This window comes from Ursus arctos, unplaced genomic scaffold (genome assembly GCF_023065955.2).
Source record: "Ursus arctos isolate Adak ecotype North America unplaced genomic scaffold, UrsArc2.0 scaffold_11, whole genome shotgun sequence".
NCBI classification, from domain to species: domain Eukaryota; kingdom Metazoa; phylum Chordata; class Mammalia; order Carnivora; family Ursidae; genus Ursus; species Ursus arctos.
In genome coordinates this window covers 30,166,807-30,181,388 of record NW_026622775.1, presented here as the reverse complement: position 1 = coordinate 30,181,388, position 14,582 = coordinate 30,166,807, and the positions used below count along the sequence as shown (strand labels likewise).

Genomic DNA, 14,582 nt, shown 5'->3' with positions numbered 1-14,582 from the left:
TGGTTACATGTTTATTCATTGTTTGGTACAGAGGACAACATGCAAGTTTGCAGAGGACACTTTATCACACTGAAAAGTCCAATTCACCTAATATAAATTACAGAAGATACGATACTACGACAGCCGAGAAGTAGACAAGTAGTAGATGAAAGTATGGAGAAACGGAAAGCAGTGCTTCTAGGGAAAATAATCCAAATTAGCTTATACTAAAGGCAGGATAATATTCCATGGGATCACATTCCATTTGGAAAGGGGACATCGAGAGTCACTGTACCCCATTCTCTAAAGACATGGATACATTAGTGGCCGATACAGCCAAAAAGATTCACCAAAATAGTAGACATTGTCTGGAGAAGAATTACAAATATAACAAAATAATCTTGCTCAGAACTCTGAGGTGTCCTCATCTAGAATATTGGATGCCATTCTGGCCACTGCATCTCAGGAAATAACAAACCAGAACTAAAGAAGCTTCAAGAAGGAGCCAAGTGATCCAGGGTGGTGGTTCCTAACCTTTTTTGAGTCATAGACTCCTTTGAGAATCTCTCTGCCTCTTTACCTCAGAGAAATACGCAGATGAGCACACACAACGTTGCGTGCAATTTCAAAAAAACACCATGTGAGAATAAACTGAAAAGCTTGGATTCTTTTGTCTGAATACGTAAAGACTGAGAGAAGCTGTATGTAATCGAAATTTTTTAAATCACCAAGTCTGGGGCGCCTGGGTGGCACAGTCGTTAAGCGTCTGCCTTCGGCTCAGGGTGTGATCCCGGGTTATGGGATCGAGCCCCACATCAGGCTCCTCTGCTGGAAGCCTGCTTCTTCCTCTCCCACTCCCCCTGCTTGTGTTCCTTCTCTCACTGGCTGTCTCTCTCTCTGTCGAATGAACAAATAAAATCTTTAAAAAAATAAAAATAAAAATAAATAAATCACCAAGTGTGTGACTAGTACAAACATAGGCACGTTCACCGTATCTTGAGGTAGTAAGACGAAATCAGGAAGACCACCCTGACCTTTGAAAGGGGCAAATTCGAAAAGAAATACAAGGTAGCATTACTGATCTGCATGGCTGGTTTCATAAGCTTACGGAATTTTATCAATTTAAGATGTGGTGAGACCAGAACTATAAATAGCTTTTAGACTTAAACGAATTTCATGGACGATAGCTCTATGACAAGAGAGATGTTAGAGAAAATGCGTTGGTTTGCTATGTGGTCCTAACCCACCCGTCAACATAGACAGCCATCTTTCCTAACGCATCCCTCAACGTGTCCCTTGGTGCCACCACAAGAGATTCAGTGCTGAGCTGAATGGACGGAGGGTGGGCCTGACCCAGCGTGGAGTTGTTCGTTTAGAACTGATCACCTCTACGAACCGGAAAACTGCTGTCACCCATGTCTTGTTGGGTCTGCTTGTTTCCTTGCGAGGCAAAACGATATCAGTTCATTTCTGAAAGTGACCAGATGGTAAGATAATGAAATGGGCCAAAATATGGTGATACACGTGCACGAGACATTTTTGTGACATGGAGGGGACCATGTATCATAATCTCCAACTTTCCATGGGTATATACTGAAATGTGAAGAGTAAGTGGCCAGCCCAGGCTCAGGTGTGACGTCTCATGTCATTCACCAGGTGCCCACAGCCATGGCTGGTGGTAGAGCCAGCGTGCAGGGAGCCCGTGCCCTAGCAGGCCTGCTTCTTTCCTCCCTTCTGCCCTCCTTCTGCCGGCTGCCCTGAAGCTGGCACTTTCACCTCCCCTTGTCTTCCCTTACCTCCTTGTCAAACGGAGTGAATGACGTTTGAAATCGAGCTCGAGGAAATGGTGAGCTGGGAGTGCCTGGAGAAAAGCTGAAGGCTCTGAGCCGTTGCCCATTCTGTGGCCGTATCCCTGAAGAAATAGCAGGGTGTGGTGGCCGCCTTAGGTGCCAGACCTTGTTTTGTAATGGTTTCTGGTTGTTTATTTGAGAAACCACAAGTTATTAGAATTTCCCCTCACTGCCACTATCTTGGCACCTACTACTCTATTTTTTTTTAAGTCTTTGTTTATTTAGGTAATCTCTACAACCAACTTGGGAGTCGAACTCATGACCCTCAGGTGAAGAGTCACTTGCTCTTCCAACTGAGCCATCCAGTCGCCCTGGCAACTACTACATTTCTTTTAAAGATTTATTTATTTATTTGAGAGAGAGAGCAGAGAGAGGGGGAAGGGAGAGGGAAAGAGAGAATCTCCAGCAGACTCCCCATTGAGTATGGGTAGGGCTCAATCCCAGGACCCTGAGATCATGGCCTGAGTTGAAATCAAGAGCCAGCTGCTCAACTGACTGAGCCACCCAGGTGCCTCAGCACCTGCCACTTTAAAAAAAACAAAAAAACTGTGCTCAAAGCTAGTTGACTGCCCAGTGCCTTACAAAACAACCAGTGATAATCATCTTTGGGGAAGAGAAATAGGAAAAAAGGTGAACTAAGGGGAAATACACAAATCCTTGCCCAATGTTCAGCACATAGTAAGCACTCCATAAATAGTTAATTCTTTGTTGATTGAAAAGATTGTAGTATGGGTTCAAAGTATGGGTTTTCCAAATAAAAAAGCTATGATATGATTTCCAACTTTTATCTCACAGCCTTTGCCATTTACTGCATACTCCAAAAAACACCTTGGAATGCGAGAGGCCACCATTAAAATAGTTTAGAGGCGGAAAATATAATTATTACATTGAAATACGTTAGCCTATGTGGCATTTCTTTAACTTTGCACTTTCAAGCCCAGTGAAGTCAAAATCAGGATAACTGGATGCCATTTTATAAAATGTTAAAGCTCCAATTACATTTCCTTTCCTTTCTTATTTTAAAGATTATTTAACAACATTATAGACAGTGTGAAAAAGAGGCAAGGGAAACATTCATAATCCCTCCGTCCTAACACAACAAGTAGTTCCATTTTTTTAATATTCCCTTCCAGATTCAGACAAATACGTAGGCCTATTTTTGTCCATAGGCCTCACAGTTACCAGCACGGTGAACATATAATTTTGTCCATCAGCTTTGGATGTAACCAGTGAAACAAATGAGAGGGAGAAGAGAAGAACCAAAGAAAATAATAATGACCAATTAACTGATGGCTAAAGAGCAGCCCGTGGAGCGGGGGTGCCTAAGAGAAGGTGGGCATCTCTCGACCTCCCAACCATAACTAACCAGCTAGGGGACCAGTCCTTGCCGGGCACTCCTGATAACCTGACAACCATTCACTTCGAGGCTGGGCCTACCCCTGCCTCCCTCCCAGCATCTCAGGGACTCCAGGGCCCCCCTGCTTTGTAGGCCACCCAGACGATGAGGAGCCCTGAAGCGGGAGGATAGCTGGGCGATGACAGCAGTGAGCCGCACTGAGACGGAAAGCACGCAGATTTCCCGCAGCCCCTGCTGCCCTGGGGTAGGACGCGGACGATGCTTTTACCTGCTTGAGAGGGCACCGTCCCACAGGACAGAACACAGTCTAGCGGTCTATGCACACAGCACTTTACAGTCGCGTGGAGACATTGCTAGTCTTTGCCCGACTTTCCAGTAGAATGCTCAGTAACAACAGCAATGACATCTTCCATCCGCCTTCAAGCTTGGCAGACTCCCCCAAATGCTTCCGCGTGCATTAGCTCATTTTATCCCCACAACGCGATCGGTCCTCAGGGTGATCTTGATAAGCTCTACATTATATGCAAGGGAAATCGAGACTTGGAAAGATGACGCAGTGTCCCAGGTCATAGGATGGAAGGGAAGGTGTTCTCGGATGCCCTGGCCATTCTGGAAAGTGTGGTAGCCTGCTCTGCCCAGCAGCATACAATCACACACACTCACCCTTGTCCATACTCAAGCAAGCAGTTTCGCCAAGCATGTGACGGGAGTAAGTAGGGACCATTCCCACCAGGCATCACTGAGCAGGGCATGGGCGGGAGGGCTGATAAGAAAGTCTAGCAAAATGACACTTTAAAAAAAAATGGTTCCTCAACCAAGATGGAAAGGTCTGCTTGTCATCAGGACTATAGATCCCGGTATGCAGTGTCTTTTGGGGGCTACCATTTCTGTCTCGTGTTATTAAAAAATAATGTATTGATTACTTGCTACGTCAGCGTACTCAGCTCAGGAAAGCTATTTTTGAAAAGTGGCACAGGTAGGAGATGGCTTCTCTCATTTTGGCATTGCTCCCAACACCCTTTTCTGGAATCTCAGAGCCCACCCTCTCCCCACTCACCCATTTCTCTGTAGGTTTGGCAAAGGAGTATATCAGTTCAGTATTATTTTAGCAAGAGATGGGCTGCTTTGGCTATTTTTAGCCTGTCAGGTGCACTCTGCCTGCCATGAACTTGGTATATTCTAGTGTTTCATTTGGCGGCCTCTCTCATTTGAAAGGAAGCCTGTTCCAGCCCTCTGACCACCGTAGCTTCACTTTTACAGCTGCTTGTAAATTTCTGAACACGCAGAGATATCTTTAGCTGCGACTCCAGATATTTCCTGTTGAGCGCAAGATGCAGTCCTGCAAGCACACGAGGCTAAATATACCTTCTCAGTCCCGCACTCCGCCAAATAAACAGGGGCAGCAGCCACACGGCTTCTTCAATCGGATGCTGGAGAGGTTTTTTCAGTTAGATTAATGAAGCAATTTTGTTTGTTTTGGCAATTGAAGCAATTTCACCTTCCCCTGAGCTTGGAACACCTAAGCTTCATTTTCTCTGCCGGTTCAAGGTCCAACCAAAAGGCCAGGTAGAGCCCTAGACCAGGTACGTTGGAACACCGTGGGTCCCCCAGCCCTGTGCTTGGACTCGGTTCAGGCCAACCCCTCCCTCGCCCTCACAGAATCCAGACCCTTCTTCAGCTTCGCCCGGGGCCTTCAGTCATTCAGGGGAGGAGAGAGATGCCAGGATTTTTTTTTTTATTTAAGGAATGTATCCTTTTTGGACTTGAAAAAGAAGATTCAATTTTTCAGACCTTATAGGAGGCCTGTGGTAGGAGAAACCTTCTCTCGGGAGTTCTTGTCCGCAAGAGATGCAGGGATCCTTCTAACAGACCCTAAAAACTTCAGTTGTTCCTGGGTAAGTCCAGGAACTTCGTCTTGAATTAATTCCTGAATCTTGAATTACTGAATCTTCAGAACCAGTCGTATACACTGAATGCCACTGGTCCCTTTCCCTGTAACCAAGATTGGCCAGTCCCAGGCTATCCATTGGCCAGGAAGACAGCACTCGGGGAGAAGCCCGAGAAAGCCGAGTGAGGGAGCCTGACTTTTGCCCTCAGACCACCAAACACGCACTTCCTCCCCACTCTTGCCCTCCTCAGGGAGGCTATGGAAAAGCGCCCAGTCCCACCCCATCAGATCAGACTCGCCTCAGAGGGTCAGTGGGGTCTACAGGGCACTGCTCATTCCCCCCAGTTTTCTACCTGCCTCTTATCCAGGGTTCACACCGGGGGCCCCAGTGTTGGCCATGAGTATCTTGACACTGATACCCTCTCTCCGGAAGACCTGCACAGATGAGAGGAGGCCCAGCAAGGAAGCCAGTCTGTCAGCTCTCTCCTTCGCATGTCATTTTGTGGTTTATGATGCTGAATGTTTCTGTAACTCTCCGTACTTTGAGGATTTCTTGTTGGGCTGTTATTGCTTGGCAAACAACCATTACTCATCAAAATTTATTAAGCAGAGGCAGCAACAAAAACAAAGGTACTAAACAGTGGGCTTGCAAAACCAACAAAACAGGAGAACAAGACATGCAAATGAATAATAACGGCCGCAGCTCTCCCTTACTAGTGCTTCCTAGGGTCAGGTGCTGCCCCCAGCAGCGTACATGGAGTCACTTAGAGAGACCTCCCAGCAAACCGTGAGCTTGCATCCTTTCTGCCGGCAATCTTCTTTTCAGTGGAAACCTACAGTATTTATTGGTCACTTCCTGTGTGCTAAGAACTGGGTTAGGCGCTGGGGATACAGCAATGAACGAGGTCAAGAGGGTTTCTGCCCTCGTGGAGCAGAGCAGACATATGGTAATGAAACAAGCAATTGCACGAATAATTCCTAGAGACCAGGGACCAGTGGAGACTCTGCAGCTTGAGCAAGAGTCCTTCATAGGATGAGTGTGTGCCTGTGGCGTGCGAGAAACCCAGGCGGGACTCTGGATTTGCAACCCTCCCAGCGCTCTCCAGCCCAATTTCCTCCTACCCCATGCTCGACACTTTGTAGTCCAGCAACACATGAGATTGACCACAGGACTCTTTCTTACCTCCATTCCTTTGCTCATATTGTCCCTGCTGCTTCTAATGCTTTCCTTCACCGATCCCTATACCTTTTCCAGAATCCACTCCCCGGGAAAATCCTCCCCCACCCTCCGTGCCCCAATTAGGCTGTGTCAGTTGAACTTCCTTTGAGCCTCCAGGGCCCACGCGGTGCTGATCTCTTGTCCTTGCACTTGGCCGCACCACTAGGCAGGGATCTGTTTCGGGTGTGGGATCTGCTTCGGGTGTGTTTTCTTACAAGCCTGGGTGCTCCCTGGGTGCACGTCGGATCCATCTTTGCTGTCTCTGTCAAGGAACGCGGGTCCTGACGGACTGCTACCCACTAATGCTTGCTGGCTTAATGCGCGTCTCTGCCCTCGTGCAAAAGGTTAGCCATCAGGAGACTCTCTCTTTTACCTGATAGTAGTTTATGGGAAAAAGGGAGCCTGGCGGTGGAGCAGGAGAAGCTAATACTGCTGGAGTAGGGAAGGGGAAGAAGGGGAGCAGTTGTGCAAACCTCTCCAACTTCCCTAGGGGATGCACTCTCTTTGAACGCTTGCAGTGACCTAGAACTTGCTGCTTCATCAAGCAATCCGTTCCTCTGTCACTCTGTTGAGAAGTTCTCCTGTTTGTTAGGCAGACTCTGCCGAAGACTTTGGGAGATTCGTCCTCTAGAACAACGGAAGAACGTGGCTGTCTCTTCTCTATAATAACCCTTCAGGTATCGGAAGAGAGCTATCCTGACCCACGTTAGACTCATTTTTTTCTTACCAAATAATTCTAGTATCTAGTATTTCTCACTATCGTGTCACACAACTGGATACCCTCAAGCCTCCTGATGTCACTTTTAAAACATGGCATTCTGAGCTGAAACAGTATTCCCGCTGGCTTCTTATCAGTATGGACAGAGTACAATTTCTTTCCTGAACCTACAGCTTAAGTTCAAATTCACTTGTTCTACAGCCTCGTCACTTTGTCAGTTCCTGCTGCTCTTGTGAGCAGGGAAATTCCTCAGTGTTCTGCATACAAGGAGCTCCTGTCAGACCATGTTTCATAAGAGCAGCTACCAGTTACTGGGCATGTCCAGTGCCCATGCGCCAGGCATCGTGCCAATCACGGTACCCTGGTACGTTCCTTAATTCTCTCACCTACGCGGAGGCTGAGTGAGGGCAAGGAATTTGCCCAAAGTGCTGGGATTTGAACCCAGCAGACTCCCTGACTCCAAAGCCCACATTCTATTTAACCCTCTTCCCTACCTCCTGTTCTGAATTTGTACAGCTGATTTTTTTTTCACCTGAATTCTAGACTTTTCTGTTAAGTTTGATCTGAGTTTCTACTCAACTTTTCCCCATCTCAGAAGCTCCACGGGCAGAGTTTTTAGCTCATCTTTTTAGGTTTGTACCATCTTATCCGTTGCCTCCGTCCAAATCAACAACTGTGCAACGACTCCCCAGCAGAGAACTCTTCCCAGGTTGACACCATCAGGGACCCGGTAGGGTCCAGACTTTCCAGCAGCTTCTAGGCAGCCTACTTTTAAAACCTCCTCACCTCTTTCCGTTTTGTCTGAAAGCCACCCTGACAAAGTTTGTCATGTCACATGTTGGTCTGAGGTATGTCAGATAGGTTGGCATTCCTCCACTCTAGCAGATTAACCACACTAAGGGCTGATGTGAAAGGTGGCCTCTCTGTTTTATATATTCTCGCAAATTCTGTGTTTAATCTTTCATCGTAGAGTTTTGCCAGAAATCTATATCATGTTCACCTCTCTTTACCCCCATGTGAAAGTGAGCTATTGCCTTGGCGCTAGTCTTCATTATTCATTCCAGTCTTCCATTATTCATTCATTCATTCTCAATATTAAGCACAGATGCAAAAAAAAAAAAAAAAGTACCTTGAATCCTTATCCTTTTCCCCAAACGTTAAAATAATGCGTACTGCTCATGAAAATATGGAAAGCACAAATATAGGAAAAGAAACACCCCCAAAATGTCCAATAATCCTAGAGAGAGCCTCTGACATCTGCTAATTCTTTTGATGGTCTAGAAGGCAGTTTCCCCAGGTGCTGACGTAATCGATGGCCGAAATCTAGGGCTAGTTTCCCACATCTAGAGCAGAAGCTGTAGCCTCATAGCAGCTAGAAAATTAGTAAGAGAGAGATGCTGGTTCAAGGTGAGGAGGAGGGCTGGGCACCCAGGACAAGAGTGGGATGGATTATGGGCCGGTGGGAGGCAGGGGCTCCCCATCGTGTGAGCCCCGAGGACATGGCTGTGTTCGGCAGGTCCATTCTGCGAATGCAGTGCCCTTTAGCGTACGGATACAGCATGTGGTGGTCCCCCAACCCTCTTGATACTGTTTCCCCAGGAGAATTACTGGGCAGCTGTTCTGCTGTAGTTTTTCTTTTTCTGTCAAACTGTTGTGCTCCCTACTCTCCAGCCTGAGAGTTTTATCTGGACACATTTCTCTCTTCCCCTCAAACGTCAGTTTGTACATCAGGGATTAGAAGAGGAATCACATGGGCAAGAAGGTTCCCTCTGGGTGACTGTGACATGTTGGACATCTGTCTCCAAATGCATTATGTTCAGTTCAGAACCAATCTCTCAATCAATCACAGAGATTTTTCACAGATGGGTGGATGGACAAACATCTAACAAAATGTCTTGTAGATTCTCATCAAGAGAAGTTCAGGTGCAGGCCGCTCAGAGGTCCCTTCCAGCTCAGTGATTCTTTGAATGTGTGATTGATATTTTGGAAACAGGGATCTCACTTGGTATATTTGTCAGTGGCTGGCGATCTTCGTGAAACTGTAGTACAGTCCAGGGAGAGCCTGGAGGAAGATATGAATCCCACAGAGGTGCTTGCAGAAGAGACAAGCTAGCCATCAGATGGCATGGGTAAAAAAGGTGGAGAAGCCTATTTGGGGAAAGTTGTCAATGGAAAATAAAGCGGGGGCGTGAAATCAAGAGAGGTCCAGAAGAAGTATTTGATAACATGTAAGACTTCTGCAGTTGAACACGGCAGGAAAGGATACAGGAAAATTGCTATGAGCCTGATGTCAAGAACTGTACACCGTAAGGCAACAGTAGGTCATACGGGTAGAGGTTTCAGACCCAGATCAAATTATGTGTCTGGCAGCCAAGAGACAGTTGGGCATGCAGCAGTCTTTCTGGCCACCTCTGTACACACAGATAACAGTCAGCTGTACTAACCACATCTTAAAATGTTATCAAAAACAACTTTAAAAGTTCAGATTCTATACGGCCTGCTCACTTTCTATAGCAGTGTGTACCCGGCCCACATCTGTCGAGTAGGAAGGCGCACCTTCTCTTCCATGGCTGCTGGGAACAGCAATCCAGATGGGAACGTCAGAAAAAGCAAAGGGCTCTCTCAAGACCCCCCCCCCCCCAAAAAAAAATTAGATCTGTGGAAGGGCCAGGTAGGAATTTAGGAAAGTTATTTAAAGCAGCGAATCACAGACCTATTTTCTGTCACTTATTCCCTCATTCACTGAATCCCCCCTGTGTGACAGGCACCGTAAGAAGCAAGGGAGTACAAAAATGAAGGTTGGCAAGGGACTCAGAGCCCAACAAAGAGAGCCTGGCGAACCCATGTTGTAGTGCAGGCAGTCAGGCCAGTGGAGGGAAAGCGGAGGGTGCTCGGGTGCTCGGAGGGGAAGCAAGCAGCTGAGCTGATGACGGAACACGCCCTGCGTGCGATGTTAGCGTTCAGTGTTCAAGGATGACTAGAACGAGTTAGGTGAAGAAAGAAGGGGGGTGATTAGAGGCAAAGGAAGCAGTGAAGATCGAGACACATTCAGCCAAATAAAAGTGGTTTGGTAGGACGAGAGTTAGCCTGGGGCTCAGGCGGGGGCAGTCCGCAGGCCCGCTGGAGAGCTAGGTGGTGACGTGTGTCCTGCTGCGGACTCCGCGGCTTTTCCCCTGCAGCTGTGCGGGGAGGGCTGAGGAGCAGAGCCTGCTTCGGAGGGCCGGGCTCCTGACCTGACCAGGTGGCTGGAGTGCGAATGGGACGGCAGCAAGAAGGGAAGATGGGAAACAGCAAGGAGACTAGCAGGGTGATCCGAGCGAAGTGTTGCTGGATCTGGGACCAAGGAAACTGCCAGGTAGGAGGATGTTAGGAGGTAAACCTACCGGATTGTCTAGTGGGTTAGACATGAAGACTGAGAGCGGAAAGGACGAGTTTAGGATGACTCCCTGGCTCAGAAACCAGGCTGGCAAGATGGCAGCTCCATTTTTAGGGGCGTGAGTTTGAGGCTGGACTGAAGGGGAAAGGGAGACGCGGGGCAACTGATTTCATTCTGCTTCTGCTGTGAGTACCGCTCACTGTGAATCTGAATTTGCTTTCTTTTTTTTTTTAATGTTTTTTTATTATGTTAGTCACCGTACAGTACATCCCCGGTTTCTGATGTAAAGTTCGATGATTCATTAGTTGCGTATAACACCCAGTGCACCATGCAATACGTGCCCTCCTTACTACCCATCACCGGTCTATCCCATTCCCCCCCCTCCCCTCTGAGGCCCTCAGTTTGTTTCTCAGAGTCCATAGTCTCTCATGCTTCATTCCCCCTTCTGATTACCCCCCCTTTCTTTATCCCTTTCTTCCCCTACCGATCTTCCTAGTTATGTTCCATAGATGAGAGAAATCATATGATAATTGTCTTTCTCTGCTTGACTTATTTCACTTAGCATTATCTCCTCCAGTGCCGTCCATGTTGCAGCAAATGTTGAGAACTCGTTCTTTCTGATAGCTGAGTAATATTCCATTGTATATATGGACCACAACTTCTTAATCCAGTCATCTGTTAAAGGGCATCTCGGCTCCTTCCACGATTTAGCTATTGTGGACAATGCTGCTATGAACATTGGGGTGCATATGGCCCTTCTCTTCACTACGTCTGTATCTTCGGGGTAAATACCCAGTAGTGCGATGGCTGGGTCATAGGGTAGCTCAATTTTTAACTTTCTAAGGGACCTCCACACTGTTTTCCGGAGTGGCTGTACCAACTTGCATTCCCACCAACAATGTAGGAGGGATCCCCTTTCTCCACATCCTCTCCAACAATTGTTGTTTCTTGCCTTGTCAATTTTTGCCATTCTAACTGGCGTAAGGTGGTATCTTAGTGTGGTTTTGATTTGAATTTCCCTGATGGCTAATGATTTTGAACATTTTCTCATGTGTCTGTTAGCCATTTGTATGTCATCATTGGAAAAGTGTCTGTTCATATCTCCTGCCCATTCTATGATTTGTTAATTTGTTTCTCGTGTATTGAGTTTGAGAAGTTCTTTGTAGATCTTGGATACCAGTCTTTTATCTGTAGCATCATTTGCAAATATATTCTCCCATTCCGTGGGCTGCCTCTTAGTTTTTTTGACTGTTTCCTTGGCTGTGCAGAAGCTTTTTATCTTGATGAAGTCCCACAAGTTCATTTTATCTTTTGTTTCTCTTGCCTTTGGAGATGTGTCATGAAAAAGGTTGCTTTGGCCGAAGTTGTAGAGGTTGCTGCCTGTGTTCTCCTCTAGGATTTTGATGGATTCTTGTCTCACATCGAGGTCTTTCGTCCCTTTGGAGTTTATCTTTGTGTATGGTGTGAGAGAGTAGTCAAGTTTCATTCTTTTGCATGTAGCTGTCCAATTTTCCCAGCACCATTTATTGAAGAGACTGTCTTTTTTCCACCGGATGTTTTTTCCTGCTTTATCAAAGATTAGTTGCCCAAAGAGCCAAGGGTCCATTTCTGGGTTCTCTATTCTGTTCCATTGGTCTATGTGTCTGTTTTTGTGCCAGTACCATGCTGTCTTTGTGATCACAGCTTTGTAGTACAGCTCAAAATCCGGCATTGTGATGCCCCCAGCTTTGTTTTTCCTTTTCAACAGTTCCTTGGCGATTCGGGGCCTTTTCTGGTTGCATACAAATTTAAGGACTATTTGTTCCAGTTCTTTGAAAAATGTCCTGGGTATTTTGATCGGGATAGCATTGAAAGTGTAGATTGCTCTGGGTAGCATGGACATTTTAACTATGTTAATTCTTCCGATCCATGAGCATGGAATATTTTTCCATCTTTTTGTGTCTTCCTCAATGTCTTTCAAGAGTGATTTATAGTTTCTAGAATGTAGATCCTTTACGTCTCTGGTTAAGTTAATTCCAAGGTAACGTATGGTTTCAAGCTGCTGACCGTAGGAGCTATGCTGGCGTGAGATTTAGAGATACATTCGTATCAGGCCTTGCAAAACTAGAGAGCCTACCCCTGGAAAAAACCTTACGGAGAAGGGCAGGAGATTTTCACTTTGCAAAACCTGGGTGTTTCCTTAAGGAATTGTTCTTCCTTTGCTTCTCAAGAATACTGCGTGCTGATATTCCTCGTAACAATGGGTTCACGGGTGCCAAACAGTAGGACACTGACCCCAGTCTGGAGCAGAAAGCTGCAGGTGGGGCAGAGGCAGGAGCAATGTGCAGTCAGCAAAAGACTGTTCGTGCTGGTAGGAGACTAAACCAGCTTCACCCAACCGAAGTGCTAAGACGCATCCCAGTCATTTCCGGAAATAATGTATTACCGGCTTGAATGTATACACTGGCTTCTCCAAGGCAGACTCCCTGTGGGATTGAAGTCAGCTGGTACCTCAGGGTCCACTGAAGGTTCAGGCTGGGAATCCTTTGCTCCCAGGCGTAGTTCGTGGGATAGTCTATGAGAATGTTGGGGGCCAACTTTCCAAGGCCTTCCTTTTCTCTCCAGCCATATGTGATTCTGTTTTACATAGACCGACATACTTCTGGCTTTAGTTTCTATGTCTTGGGGGGCCTAATAAAAATCTTCTCAAAACTGGAGGTCCATTTCATTCAATACCAGAGTAGACCTTAAATGTGAATGACCACTGGGACGCCTGGGTGGTTCAGTTGGTGAAGCGTCTGCCTTCAGCTCAGGTCATGATCTCAGGGTCCTGGGATCGAGTCCTGCATCAGGCTCCTTGCTCGGTGGGGAGTCAGCTTCTCCCTCTGCTTCTGCCTCTCCCTCCTCCCACACACCTGTGCTCTCTGTCGCTCTCTCTCACTCACTCTCTCTCTCTCTCAAATAAATAAATAAAATCTTCTTTAAAAAGTGAATAACCATAGCCCCGCCAAAATAGCTCAGTTGGGAGAGCGTTAGACTGAAAAAGTGAATAACCATTGATCAATTAATATCATGGTTTTCAAAAGCAACTTTTTTCATGGGGGGGAGTTACTTTTAAAACATACTACACAACTAATATATTGGGATTAGAAGAGTCAAAGCAGCATTCTGCAGACAACGTACAATGCCCAGTGCTCTGCCCAAAGTTGCTTTTTCCTTCTACTCTGTGCAGCTTTCCTAATGAATTATGGAGATGGACAAGTAACTCTTGAGGTGACTTTCCATTTCTCTTTCTCACCTTTATATCTCTTCTCCCCGGACTGCTGAGGGCGTTCTCTCATAAGTTCTGCCAAGCTCGAAATTTGACTTCAAACTTGGAAAACATATTCTCCACCACCCTTGGACCCCCCCCCCAGCATCCATTAAATAAATTAAGTTGGAAATTACGGAGTTAAGAGTTTCTTGGGGTTGTTTGTTTCTGTTTGAACTATTGCCCTATCCTGATGCACCACCTAAAATTGAAACAACCCGAAATTTCAATAGCACTTCCTAGCTTCCAGTAGTTTCATCAGCAGGACCACCCACCATCTCTGTGTCACGTGTATCAATGTTCATCTAATACTGACATGCAAATGCTCACGCTCCCCCTCCCTTTTTCTTTTTTTTTTTTTTCTTTTTATGCTATTATAATAAAACATCTGCGGGAACCAAAAAAGTAATTTCAAACCCTGAATCCAATCCATCACAATAGTCACAGAGCAGGAGAGCCTCACTTGGTTGGTTGCCCCTACTGCTGGCATAGTTATCTTTGATGCAAGACGCTAAGGAGCGTGAGGTCCACGCCAGATAACAGAAGCAGGCTTTCTCCAACATCAGTCCGGGCGTTTTTCCTTCCCAGAGCCTACAGGTGTTATGCTGGCTTAAGGCTGTTGAAATATGGAACAGCAAACCAGCTGTCATTCCTAAGAATCGGTGCTGGCCAGCTGGCCCGGCCAGCTACAGGAATAAAGACAAGCCTTTTCACTCTGCTACACAGGGACCTTGCCTCTGAGCAGACAGCTGAAGACTCTCAGGTGACAGCCCCCAGGAACAGTGTTTGTGGCATTCAGGCATTCACTACCCTGAAGAGGCAGGGCTGGAGACATCTGTTGTCGGCATGCTGATGAGGAGAAGCGAAGACTGACCATGCCTCTTCGCAGGGCTTGGGGTAAGGGAA

At 46.5% G+C, this 14,582-nt stretch overlaps 1 protein-coding gene across 2 annotated transcripts in view; it reads left to right on the top strand.

Moving 5' to 3' along the window:
- MAML3 (mastermind like transcriptional coactivator 3) overlaps window positions 1–14,582 on the top strand; it is a 397,258-nt gene that overhangs the window by 349,014 nt on the left and 33,662 nt on the right. The gene's annotated exons all lie outside the window — the stretch shown is intronic.